This window comes from Harpia harpyja, chromosome 5, assembly GCF_026419915.1.
Source record: "Harpia harpyja isolate bHarHar1 chromosome 5, bHarHar1 primary haplotype, whole genome shotgun sequence".
In the NCBI taxonomy this organism is placed as follows: domain Eukaryota; kingdom Metazoa; phylum Chordata; class Aves; order Accipitriformes; family Accipitridae; genus Harpia; species Harpia harpyja.
The window spans coordinates 28,980,440-28,992,718 of record NC_068944.1 but is presented as its reverse complement, the minus strand read 5'-3'; the positions used below and the strand labels follow the sequence as shown (position 1 = coordinate 28,992,718).

The 12,279-nt window shown below is 41.1% G+C and overlaps 1 protein-coding gene across 5 annotated transcripts in view; it reads left to right on the top strand.

The window, feature by feature from the left end:
• The window catches only part of KCTD1 (potassium channel tetramerization domain containing 1), a 106,590-nt gene that overhangs the window by 68,305 nt on the left and 26,006 nt on the right, over nucleotides 1–12,279 (top strand). The window lies entirely within an intron of this gene.

The window sequence follows — 12,279 nt, the reverse complement described above, 5'->3', positions numbered from 1 at the left end:
AACTTTAAAAAGCTTGTTCTGCATGTCTTTGGCAACTCCTTTTCTTCCATTTCATGCTTGGACGTCCTGGGGCTGTCTTAGAATGATAAATTTAGTTCCTTTTGTTTCAAAATTAAATTAGGTTTCTTTGTTCGTAGGAGGTTAGAGACTGACTTTTCTTTCCCCGCTCCACTGTTTCAGACAAATGGCACTTCTGCAAATCCCGATGCGTATGTACTGAAACGAAGTCGATGGTAAAGAGCACTTACTTTCTACCACCTAGAATTCTGGTTTTGTGCCAGGGCACCCGTTCTGTGGTTTATTACATTCAAAAACTGTAGCGATACTGCATTTTAAGTCCAAAGGTGGGGGTGTTGGGGTATTTGTTTTGTTTCTTTTGGAGCAGTAACAGCTCTCCTGTACTATCAACATGTAATCTTGAATGTGTCACTTGAGGTAAAGGCAAGGTTGAATGTAACAAAATATAGGACAGTATTAACTGAATACTTTTTATAGAATCTTAGGACTTTTCAAATAATTAGACTCTTAACTCTCACGTACCTTCTGAATGAAACATTTGTGACTCTGGTAGCTTACTAGTATTAAGCAGTTGGAAAACTTCCGCATGCATGAGCAAGTGGTGTATGTAGACTAGATGAAATAAGAGTGTATCTTTAAGAAAACAACAGTGCATTGAACATAGTGTGTGTGGATATTACGTGGTGGTGATGGCAGATAAACACTGTAGTGATATTGTAGTTCTAACAGTTGGGTATCAGTTAGCAGGTGTTGATTGTGTCTACAGTATTAGTCTATACCTTGCCCTTCACTGCCTGATCCTGCTCTAAAAGGAAGGCAGTGTTACCTTCATGGTCTTTCCACTCGGAGGGGAGTTTCTGAGTTTCTTGATCCCACCACTCTGACCTGCCTTTCCAAAGGGTACAAGACACACTTCATGGGATGTGATTTTGTTCTAAGCATGGGTTTCACTGGGACTACTGCCTCTGCAGCATTGCCTGTGTGGTTTTAGGTGGGACTGGAGTAGTGCTTCTGACACTAGCAGCTGACAAGGGCTAGAGGAAGAGAACAGTAAATAAAGGCATATGAAAAAAAAACAGCTGGGCACATGGCCTTTCTTACAACAACCTCCTCAAGGAAGGGCAGTCAGAGGGAAGTAATAGAAGCCATGCCAAAGCACAGGCCTGCCAGGAGAGATTGAAGAAATGTCTGGAAAAACTTGAACCATTCTTCAAAAAACAAATCTGTAGTTTTGGGGAACTTTTTTAGGACCTGCTTGTGTTCAGCTACTAGGAGTTGTGATTACTTAATGTTTTTTTCAGTAGCTGGAGTAGTGATGGTGTCTGAAACTGGTGTGTGTGCAGTATGAGAGGCTGCTGCTATTAATATATGCAGCTTCTGTTTCCATGCCAAATTCACCTGGACAGCATATTAGTTTAAGTGAAGAAACACTAAAATGTCTTTCATAAGTGTGTATGGTGGCAGTGGAATTTAAGCTTAATGTATTCTGTATTCAATTGAGCCATTGTAGCACTTGAAAGTGGAAGCTATGCCTGTAGTATCAAAGCCTGTTTAATAAATTAAACATTTTAAAGCTCTTCAAACATAATTGAAAGAAAACCCAAACTCTGAGTTATAGTCATTCTGTTTCAAGTCGTTCTGACATGCGTTTATGTTTCAGTTCTTACAATGTCTTTTGAACCCCTTGATGAGTGAATATTTCTAGCCTAGCTGTTAGAACCTGGAATTCCCAGCCACTTCCAAAACTTGAGAGATTTTTTTTTTTTTTTTAACATTAACAGCTTCAAAAGAGCAGTTATTAAACTCGTTTGGATGTCAAGACAATGGCATGAAGCAATAAGCTGGCAATCACGATATAGTCGTTTGGGTTTTGTCTGTGAATTTTTACCTTAACCTTTTTTTTTCCAATGGGGGGGGGGTGTGTGTGTGTGTATATATGTGTGTGTATGCGTGTGTGTGTGTATATATATATATATATATATGGTGGGTGCTGGGTACAAATTATCCTGTAATATTTGGACCTTAATACAAATTGTTCCTTGGAGCCTGATCTGGTCAGTCTATATCTGCAGACTAACTTTGTTAGTTAATCCAAGGTTTTGGTCAACATTTCTTGTATGTTTTCTTTTTCTGCCAATATCATGTATGTGAATGAGATCAAAACTAAGGCAGGGTCTCACAGATATCCTTGGGCCAGCTGAAGCCTCCTGAGTCTTACTGTCATATGAAGTATTGTCTATGAAAAATAAGGTCTTGATTATCTTGCCTGAAAGAGCACTGCTCCAGGGATGAGTCAAGGCATAGGTTGCAGGCTCCAGCATCTAACAGGTTGAGACATGAAAGTCATTAGGCTTCTGACTCGTATTACATGTAGTCTAAGGGCCAGAAGCCTAAAATGAACCTTTCATCTGTGGGCCAGGTACCAGAGTCATCTTTCTTTGTGAGATTGAAAGGGTGATATCCAAACCAGCAGCTTTGGAGTCACTGTGACTTGCTGATGTGAAGGAGGGCTATCCTGATAGAGCAGTCTCTGCTTTGGAGCAAGTGTACTCTTCCTTCTCCTTTTGGGTTCAATAGCATCTCATCTTGTGCCTCTCTATTTTCTCCTTCCTGGACAGTAGAGTAGGAAGTGGAAAGAGTACTTTAAAAAATGGTTCCTTGAATGATATCAGGTAAAGACTTGTAGCTCACAGGGCTCATTTTCCGTAATTCTTTTGTTAGATCCCCCAACCTGGTTTGTGCCTTGATATGTAAAATGCCTACTGATGGGTATCCATCCATTCCTCCAAAGAAACCCAGATGTGACTATAAAAGTGTCTTGCTACTGATGCTGGGTCCCTGCCCTTTGCTATGGAAAGACCACTGAGGGCTTCTCTCAAATGCTCTTGTGATTGAAGAACCCAAGGAATTGGAGCCTATCTGTGTTCTGGCCAAAGGCTGACACAGTGAAGCAATCCAACAGACAAGCAGCTTATCTAATAGATGGTTTGAATTGAGTAATCCTAGAATTTTAAATTCTGAAGCTGAAATAATGCTAAACCGCAACCCCCTCCCCCAAATTCATTTAAAAATCCAGTAGCATAGAATTCAAAGGAGCCCAGTTATATTCCAGACCAGGCAGAACCCACTGTTTTCACAAGGAAGACCCCATATGATTATTTTATCTCGTCAACAGGCTTCAGGTTCTCCCAAGACACCAGTGAGACCATGCCTCAGACATGATCTCATGCAGCTGAATAATACAGTTTGCCAGACTTAAGCTTCAAGAGGCAATTTGAATCACTATACCTACCAAGAAGACCTAATGTAAGGTCAGTCTGCTGAAAGAAATAGTAATTTTCTTTAAATGCCTGAGGAGGGGGCAGGTGTCCTTTTGTGCAGCTCTCTCCACCAAGACTGTAGACCTTGATGCATTCACCCATACACAGAATGTTCCTCCTGTTTCTCAGTTGTCGACTGATAGTTTTTCCTATGTCCATGTGAATCGACCAAACAAATTGTTTCTATTCTGCGAGGAGTTTTGTTGTTTTGGAATTTATTCTGGTTTGAACTAGATCATGCCCTCCTCTTCTCAACGTCCTTTGGTTTACTTTAAGTTACCAGATCTGCAGGATGATACCTGGCAACACAAAGTTATCTATTAAATATTTGGATACACTAATTTTTTTTATTATTTTGTTTTTGCAAATGAAGATTTTTTAAAAAAATAGGTCAGCTTTTCACCACCCAGAAACAGCCTCAAATTTTTTATTCCAGGGAAGATGGATACAAGATGAGGATCTGCTAAAGGAGCCTTTCTCCCCTGAGAGTTGAGGCACATGCATGCTGTCCCATTGTTCCTGATGGTCACCAGAGAAAATGTGGAAAATGGGCTGAGGTTTTAGGATTTATGATTATAAGCAGAGGAAGCACAGGCCTGTTAGTTCTGATATTTGAACCTGAGCAGCCTACTCTCCTTCTTTCAGTGCATTATCATCTTGCAGTAGGATCGAACCCTTTGGTTGGAGTCAGCATTCCTACATCTCTCAGCCTTAACGCTGTCTGTATGGTATCTACCAAAAGTTATTGTGCACCAGGCTAAGACAACCTCAACTGATTATCAGAACTGAATGGGAAGATGTTTAACTTTAATCATATGAGCATCAGTTGTCTGATATCTCTGATATCAGCAATATCAGCAGTGTTGTCTATCTCATGGGTTCAAAGCACCTGGGCTTTTAATTAGTTCTGTCCAGGTCATCTGGTGCAAGTATTTGCATAACACCATGGCATTGGATTGCCACATCCTGTATTCCCACCATAGAATGGGAAGATTTCATTAAAAACCTTGTATATATTTCTTTGTAGAACCTTTTGGGGTATCTGTTTGCATTGCTACATCTCCCATCTTGAGTTACTCCCTGCATATGAAGATGGATTCTTCTTATATGGTATTTCACAATACTTCCAAATTTCTGCCCAGGGCTGTTTCAGGTTTTCATATGAACCAATCCATTCGTGTCCCAGTTTTCTTGCCCAACCTTCACTCTCAGCCCTCAGGGAAATTAAATTTCACACACTTGGATCCACTTAGGACACTGGCATTTTTTTGGTTGCTAAGGGTTTCTTTTGCATCAAGAGCACAGAATTACTTAGAAGAATGCCCAGACTGTCCTTAGCTGCCTTTGACAGTCTGCGAGAAAGCCTTGGTGGACCTCCAAGGACATGCTATGAATTAGGCAGGTTAGCACTGTTTACCTGTTTCAGAGCTTTGGCGGTTTCTGTTGTCTGTAGACTGTGCCCCGTTCCAAAATAAGACACCAACGTGGCCCTTAGTTCAAACTTCTGCAGGTTGCAACACCATGCTAGAGACTTCTGGTTCAGTAGCAGGTCTGCTGGAGGGGGGGAGGTCTGCACTTTGCATAGGACTCACTCCCTCTGTAATGCCTCCACAAGAGCAGCCCTGTCACACGTTTCCTACTCACCTTGCATAGTACCTCTCAAACTGCTGCCATGTGATGCTAATTGTTTAAAGAGATAAATCCAAAGTTTTCTAACTAATAAGCATTTGGGGATTTTTTTTTTAAGCAAATACTAGCAGAACAGATGTTAGTATATCTTTATTTCCACTCTCCTTTTTTGAATTCATCTTCCTGAAGGGCACACCTCTATCTGTGGAGGTATTTGGTGATCTTTCTAGAGTAGCAACATTAAAGCCCCATGAGGTGGCGGTTCTTAAATAGCCATGACGCTGTAGTAGCTAAAGACTACAAAAGGCTTGAACTTTTGAGAACAAACATTGTGTTGCAAATTGTAAAGAGCAAGCTTCCGTGAGAGTTTCCAATATTGCTATACGCTAGCTCAGCCAGCTGTGTTAGTGTGAGTGGTCCAGTTTTTTAGTATTTTGTAACATTCCTGGCAGGGGGGAATAGGCAGAAGTTGGCAGAGGCTCAATTTAATCTTTGTTACCTATCCTGGCTTTCTCATCTAGTTATTCACCTTTTATATTTCATCATTTGATTGCTGCATGGTCTTGTGGCAAAGCAAAGGGAGGGCTTGGGATGGGGAAATACATTGACTCTCTCACTGACCCATTCTGTGACCCAAGATAACTGTTTTAACTTTGAGCTTTGGTTGCTTCCTACCAAGGTTAACAGAAAAGCAATTTGTAAAATGCTTTGGGATGATGATTGAAAGTGTAAAAGATTACTATCTCTAAGCATAAATATTTATAGATGCCAGTAACTGAGATAAACAGCTGATGACGTTAGTATCATCAGTAGCATGTATTAGTGAAAAATGAAATGTTGATTCACAAGGACCAGACTCTCAGTACAGTTACACAGTACAGTTGTTCTGGTTGGTGTCACCCCATATACAAACTTGGGGGGGAAATAGAAGCAAAACTGTGAAGTATAGTGTACTTTTTGCCTATTTCAAGAAATTGAGAAAATTTACACAACTAATACTGTAAGGAGAAATCTTTTGTAACACACGTCTGTCAATAAAGAGCTCGGAGGGGTATTTCCTGGTCCTGGCTGAACCAAGATTAATTGTATCTCTAGGTGTGTATATTGAACTCAGGGTATATATTGACCTCATTTTGCCTCAATTAATGATCACCACAGGTCAGTCATCACTGTCGCCTCAGTAGAAGTGAGTATTTTCTGAATTTTAGTCCTGTAATATGTCTAACGTGCAAGGTCAGCAAGTCGTTGCTGTTGCTGGTGGCTGGTGACTAGGTGAAAGAAATAGCATGATCAGATTAGCAGGTTCTCACATTGTGTGGTCAGTAGTAACTGGTGGCAAGTCATCACTGAAAGGGGCCATGGAGTTGATGTCTACCTGTTCTAAGTGTCAGTAAAAGTGGTTTTGTGTGTTATTTATTTGGAGGATAAAAAGCAGTGTTTTCTACTTGTTCAATGCTTTTGCCCTCAAATGTGTAAAATGACAGCAAAACCAAGATAGTGGATTGTTAGAGTACTCTTTGCACATACACAGACCCAGAGACAGTAGATGTGCAGACTTTATTGCGGGATTCATGCCATGCTTATCTATGGCTGCATGGCTATGACAGTGTGGATGGAAATATTCAGGGGAATAAATTTCTACATTCAGGAGTGTTACAAAGCTAAAGGCTTCAGCTCCTTATTTCTGAGGCTAGTAGTCCTCTGAAGTAACAAACATTTTTCTTGAGGCGAAAGAAGAAAATCCATATCGTCAGTATGGTTCATAGATCCCTTTCCCAGTAGGCTTGCATGAGGTTGTATGGGTTGGATCAACCTGTAAGTCAGGGAGAGGGAAGGTTGTCAATAACTAGTTGAAGGGTCTGTGCTCTGAGAAATCCTTTCATTGCAAAGGCTGCTTGATACTAGCTCTGTGGGTGGAAATTTGTCAGTGAGGAACAGTTTGTTGTTGTAGTGTTTGCACTTTTCTACTCAGTAGCATGGCTTCATAAACCAGGCTGAAGGCACCCAAGCAGTATTTCTCATTCTGACTGACCAAGAAGATACTTGGGAAGGAAAAAAAGAGTGCTGAGTCTATGGGGTTTGCTGATCTGATAAGAAAAAGCCCATCAGAAACTGAGGTGGCACTGAAGCATTCTGCTTATAGGTCATTCCTGATAGGGTCCAGGTTTGAACCATAGTTTTGAGGTTCAGTTGCCTTTTGCTGTACTCAGTCCTTGCACTCAGGAACCTCTGTATGTTAGCACTAGGTTCTCATCCTGCTCCCACATGAGCTGTTTGTACTTCATTGGTCTTTCATAATTTGCAATGTAGTTGCTAAGCAAATTGGCATCTAGTACGTACGTAATTACAGAAGTAAACATTTGGCTTCCAGTTTTACTGTCAACACCCGGCCACCTCTTGGGTGTGTTTGGAGCTTTAGGATATAGATTCCAATTTCTGTCTGTCTTCCTTCTGGTAATGATCAACCTTCTGGCTGGGTTTCATGTATACAAGTCTGCCATTTGGGGATGTATTTACAAAGGTTGCACAGGAAACAGTGAAAACTGCTTAGGACCCAATGGTTATCTGTACTCATTTTAATGCAAATAACACATAAATGCTGTGCTGGGCGGGGGAACATCACCAGTTCCTGTTACGTGGATGTGTCCTCTAACTTAACTGGTTTGCCGTTTATTCAAACGTAGTCATGTCATAACTGTCATCTGGCAAGCTTTATTTCTCCTTTGTCATTTGTTCTCAATCTTTCTTTCCCCTTAGTCTACAGCTCTCAGGATGTTGCTTTCTCTGACTTCTGCGCCTTCAGTATCTTTTTTTCTGTCCCCATTCTGCTCTGAGCATTGACCCTACTTCTATCATCTGAATTCCCTCATTGCTTTGTCTTAATTTCTTTTTCATCTACACTTTTTTGTCTCTGTTGGAAGGAGTCAGAGCTCACAGAGGTCACAAGTGATCTTCACCTGACCTGATCAAGGCACTCCGCTTGCTTGCTTGTCCCTTTGTCCCCACACATCCTTGGTTTTCTGGCTCCTGTTAATGGTGAGCTTTATTTGAGTAGTTAAGCAGCCAGCATATTTTATAGATATCGCAGACGATGCTTTCACACTTAGTGACATCAGTTGGAAGGATGCTCTGAGACTCATTGATCTCTTTCATTGAGTCTTTGAATCAGTAATAAAAATAAACTATTTCCAACTCTAATGTGTACATTAGCTTATATCCGTAGGACTTCTCCAGCACAGTTGTCTCTACACCTCATTTGGACAATTTTCTAGGCACTTTCAAGGCACTTTCTGCCTGCTTCAGAGAACCAAGGTGTTCCTGCAACAGTTTGAAAGCATTTAAGCTGAGCTTGTAGCTACTTCTTGTGGCATGCTTTGTAGGGGCACACCTTTAGGAAAGCAGTGGTCTCACGGTGACCTTCCCACCCAGTCCTTCCACAGCGCGTAGACACTTGGGCTAGCTCAGATGCTCCAAGCAATATAGCGCAGTGCTCCACCTGGACTCGTTTATCCTGCTTCCAGCTAACTCAGCTGTGCCGCGTCTGGTACCCAAGCTCATTACTGAAGACCTATCTTTTATATTTCTACACACCACTGCATTTTGCAGAACAGGCACTCAGTGAAGGAGAGCAACATTGGCAATTCAGTTTCCGTGAATCAGAAACTTTGTGAAGGATTAAAAGAGGTGAAACGGGAGAGTAGTAGAAAGATGCAGGGGTTTTGTTCCTAAGATGAGATGGTTGAGCAAAGCAGTGTTAAATCCAAAGGGGTATACTTCAGCAGTTCATCAATTTATAAAGGTAAAGATTAATGCTACCTCTTAGACCCCAGTGGCATTTTCATGTTAACATGTGACATGCCTGTCAGTCAAATGGTAGACATAATTGTTCTTTAAGTGACCTATTAAAATACTATCCCTTTTAATTAAAAATTGTATTTGTGTTCTCATGCAGGCCAAATTTGAACAGTAAAAACTCTTTTCATATGAGACGCGTTGCAGGTAGAGAGCTGTCACAAGCTGTGTGACACATGCATGAAACAGGAGGAGTGATTGAAGTCCCAGTGCAGCAACATGTGGCTTGCCTTCGGCTCCCGCTGACACGGAGGGAGATGGAGGATAAGCAGCATCTCCCAGGACCACACCCAAACCCTTTGCATTCCTTGCCTAAGAAATTGCTTGTAGTTACTTATTGTGGCATAGAAAGTTATAATACACAGCATTTGCCATAAGTGTGTCACTTCAGAGCAAATGATGGATTACGTCCTTCCACACCCCAAAAGTCTTCTTTGTGCTGTAATTAAAAAATAAATGTTGCAATGTTGAATTGGAAATATTTTCTGCCATACAATGAATTTGTTTTGTTAGGTTGCCTGGATGTAATTGCAACAATGTCAGTGTATTAAACCCTTGTCACGGGGTAATGGTTTCCTGCCGCTACACCAGTGCCAAGGACTGCTTTGCTTAGCAGCAATATTGCTGTTTATCTGCATCAGCAGTAGTGATTATTTTGCTTCTGCAAAACTTTTTTTTCTTATTTTGTTCTGTGTATGCATACTATAAATTATAGTTCTTTGCGAATGCTAACCACAAATCCTAAACAGTAGGAAGCGCTGCCATGCCAGAGAGCAGCTCCGCTGGGAGCTGGTTTTCGGTTCGCCCAAACTTGTTGGCGATCCGAGGGGAAGAAGGCATTCCAAACTGTGAAGGTCTGCCGGGCCCCTTCTACCCATCTGAAAATTGATCCCTCTTAAACAGTTTAGAGGGCCCTCAGGGTCTTACAGCTTAGATAAAAAATGAAAGCCCTTCCTGTCTTAGAGCAGCACAAGCAGTCAATACAAAAGAGAAAAATGATCTTTTAAGTGTATCCCATTGAATCCATTATCTTGAGGGCCCGTGCGTGATGCTTCATCAAAACATCATCATCTGTGATACATGGGGGAGAGGGTGAGGTGGCGTTTGGGGGATTTCAGGGAAAATGCTGCAGTACTCTCAGTGCCACAGGATAGGCTAAATAAGATACAAGCCAGAAAATGAGAGCTGCAGAAGGACTGATATGTTCGTCCTTATAACAAATTGAATTCATATTTTACATGTTTGAAACAAGCAAATCATTCAGGAAAAGTTTTGAATGTTTCTTTTGTAGGTATGAAAGCCCTGTTGGGCATCTTGCACAAAATTGCTTTGCTTTCGATCAGAATACAAACTTCCAGATTTTTTTTTTATTACAATGATAAAGAAAATAAAGGAGGAAAGAAAAATCAGTGTTTGTACCATCAGTGCATTCTAGCCTTGTTTTAGGAGGTAGTGAAAGGGTTGGACTGCTCTATCATGAGCTGAATTGGTGTTGAATTTCTGGTTCCTGTGAGCAACTGTCAGAACTGTTAGTTTTTAAACACTGAAGTTTTTTAAGTCTTTTGCATGCCTGTACTAATGATTCGTATGTTTTTCTTAGACTACTAGCACAAAAGGAAGATCTTTGATTTCTGGTGTTCTGAGTTTGCAGTATTTACTTAATGGCATAGTGGTGTTTTTTACCAGTTTATGTGGTTAGGAGCTGATCTTTTGCTGTCAGTGTTTCCTTGCTGCAAATAATAAGGATGTTGCTCTTTGGCAGATTATATGCAATAAAACAGAGAAGAAATCAGATTTGTTTCCAATAACCAATAGTATCAATAATTCAGAAGTGCTATTGAAAAAAATGTATTTTTGGAGGGCAAAGGGAGGAATGAAGCAGCAGTATTTTTGAATGCAACTGAGTTGTCAAACGCACATCCTTTGGGGTGTCCTCCATTTCCTCTGGTGAAAGGTCTGCTTAAATAAACTGAGCAGTAGGCAGTGGGTGTGTGCCTTTGCACAACAACATACACCCAGGTGCTTTATTGGCCAGGGTGATCCTAAAGGCAGAGCACTGTCAACGTTCCTAATTGGTTATTACCCAATAACGCACACCCTCCAGTGTCTTGGGACTACAAAACACTTTTTACCTAGTCTTCCTACATGAATAATGAAGCACTTCAAATACTCATCCAATTATAGTCAGCCTCTCTCTTGACTAAGGGTTGCCAAATGCAATTGGACATACTTCTGACATAGAATTTCAGGCTATGTCTGTGTTGGAAGGGTTTAGTCATAATTCTTGACTTCTGGGGAGAGATTAGATAACACCATGATGGTAATTTCCCCAGCCTCAAAAGCTATTGTTTATTCACTTTTGCTATTAAATTCTAGTTTACTAGCAGTATAATTTCAGAGTTTTAGAAAAATGGTGGTGGTTTTTTTTTTTTTATTTTATACTTGGAGCTTGTCACATATGAAACTGCTTGTGTTCTGTTTGAAACAATAAAAAGATTTGCTTGTTCTCCAAGTGCCGTGGATACAGCTGCATATGACTGAAGTCACCATCAAGCATATGAAAAGCAGACAGTTAGCATGTATACTTTTCAAACATGTAGACTGTATTTATTTTCCTCTTTCAGTTTTTCCAAACATTTTGCTGTCCACATGATTGGTTCCTGATATGCCAGTGTCTGACTTTTAATAGGTTTTTCTCATGTCTTGCTAACGTTCTCAAAAACAATGTCCTCATCCTCTGCAGAATATTAAGGTTTAATTTTACTTTGCTAGCTTTTCCTGTGAATGAGCTCCCCTGAATGTTAATCTTCCCTCTGGCCTTCTAAAACCTGACGAAGGTGTTGTGCCATACCCCTACTCATGGCAGTTTCCAGCCCCGCTGCAGTAACGCCGTAGGGAGTCACGCTGGATCCAGCACACTGCCGCAGAGGAAAGCCCTGTGACAGTGTCCACCTTTTTGGTGCAAAGGAGATACACAAGTAGGGAAGTGGTGGTAAATTCTAGGAAAGATGTAAGCTGGGGGAATGGTGGCAGGAAAGATGCCTCCCTTCTTGTATTTCCCCTGTGGAAGACCTAACTCACAGGAAAGGGAGAGGAGAAAAACTGCTGCTTTTCTGTAGCTAAAGTGTGTTTGGAGGCTCCAGTTTTTATCACGCATTCTCATTTTCCCAGTTTCCAATATTGCTGTCTCATAAAGCTGGGCCTTGGGCCATGCCTTTCATACTGGCCTTTTCTTGCTTAGTAGCTAACCCCGATAAACTCATCAGCAGAGCTACAATTGCGCTTTCCTGCTTCCGCTTTGGATTAATGGTGTAGCTCTCTGAAACTGAATGGATGCTGCTCTCTGGACTGCAGAGGTCTGGTTCGAGGTGAGCATTTAATTTCCTGCTTGGGAAGTAGAAATAAAAGCCCTAATCAGGTATGTTTCATGCTTCTCTCTTGGTAGGCTCAACAAAAGGAG